Genomic DNA, 1,629 nt, shown 5'->3' with positions numbered 1-1,629 from the left:
CTTCTGCTCTCTTGTGGCTGCTCCTGCATTGGGGTTCTGATCAGCTGACTGCTCCTGTCGAAAGTGGGAGAGGAAAAGAAGGCTCTTGTGTAAGCGCACTCTTAATTAATTGAAATAAATTTCATTAGTTATTAATTGTTCATGAAAAGTAATAAAATATAGCTTTTATTAGATATACATTAAGAGGAATTTCTCGTGATTACCCATAGGATCCAAAAAATGAATGTTGTTAAAATAAGTATTAAATTGAAAAATAAAGGAATGTTCTGGTCCTGTCTCACAGAGTGTGATAGGAAAGGCTGTAGACACTTCAATGTTCTACACCCGTTTCAGCCCGACCAGTACAGAGAATCTGTATTGATAAGACCAACATGTGGTCAATTGTCAATTGTGTTGGACAGGTCCGGCGGTAAATGGTGAGACATTAACCACTTCCTACCGGTCACCAACCAAATGCACAGGTATAATGTAATTATAAACGACTCAGAGGGTCAAGAGCGATTATTTAGTCAAAATATGCAATCATTGGATGAAAATATAGTAAGAAGGATAAAAACAAGTGGTGATACTGCTGTTGGCGTCAGATAACGCACATCATAAAGATGGAAATCTACTACACTGGGTATTCCCTGTGAGTCTCCTCCTCAGGTACTGACCCAGCCCAACACTGTTTAGCTTCCAAGATCGGACGAGATCGGGCACTGGCAGTGTGGTATGGTAGTAGACAGATGGGTAGGTTGGACGCCAATGAGAGTGCACCTATATAAAGAAGAAATGTGACAATTGGTCACAAAAGATGTGGATCTGCTTTCTACGTTAGGCTGGATGCAACAAGTCCCACACTGGTGGTATTGTGCACCCTGGATCGTAGATGAGAGTCCACAGAAATAAGAGCAGAAATGAGAGTAGAAATCGTCAACAATTCTGTGCAATATGTCCTGGTAGCAAGCATTTACTGACATCAAGCACATGCACAAACATAATTCATGCTGAGTATAAACATTGGTGATACTGTGAATAATTTCTGAGCCAAAAAATTGTGGAAACCAAAGATGTAAATATCTATATATCTATATATATATATATATATACGCTGATGTGAGGACTGAGTGTCAGATTGCTGGAATGGCTGAATCTGACTCAGGGTAGGGGTTTACACAAAGAAATGAGGGTAGAAATCGTCAACAATTCTGTGCAATATGTCCTGGTAGCAAGCATTTACTGACATCAAGCACATGCACAAACATAATTCATACTGAATATAAACATTGGTGATACTGTGAATGATTTCTGAACCAAAAAAATTGTGGAAACCAAAATTTTTTAAAACATCTATGTATATATATATATACACGCTGATGTAAGGACTAAGTGTCAGATCGCTGGAATGACTAAATCTGACTCAGGGTAGGGGTTTACACAAAATTCCTTGGTTATAGGAAAAAGCCAATAATAGCCTAGGATGCTGGTTAAAATGACCCCCTAGCTAGTAAATACATGCAAGTAATTCAACTTACCCCAAGGAAATGATAAGCATATATATCACAGTATAATCGACAGTATCTTATTCCATTTATCAGTAAGCAGAAATATGCTGGTAGCAATAGATAACTTAAGAGATTATTATCA

The 1,629-nt window shown here is 38.1% G+C and overlaps 1 pseudogene; it reads right to left on the bottom strand.

The window, feature by feature from the left end:
* Positions 1–607: 607 nt before the first annotated feature.
* LOC134931479 (5S ribosomal RNA) lies at positions 608–726 on the bottom strand (annotated as a pseudogene).
* Between the last annotated feature and the right edge of the window lie 903 nt (positions 727–1,629).

This window comes from Pseudophryne corroboree, chromosome 5 (genome assembly GCF_028390025.1).
Source record: "Pseudophryne corroboree isolate aPseCor3 chromosome 5, aPseCor3.hap2, whole genome shotgun sequence".
NCBI classification, from domain to species: domain Eukaryota; kingdom Metazoa; phylum Chordata; class Amphibia; order Anura; family Myobatrachidae; genus Pseudophryne; species Pseudophryne corroboree.
Note: the sequence above shows the minus strand (reverse complement) of the source record. Positions and strands in the feature narration are given on the sequence as shown.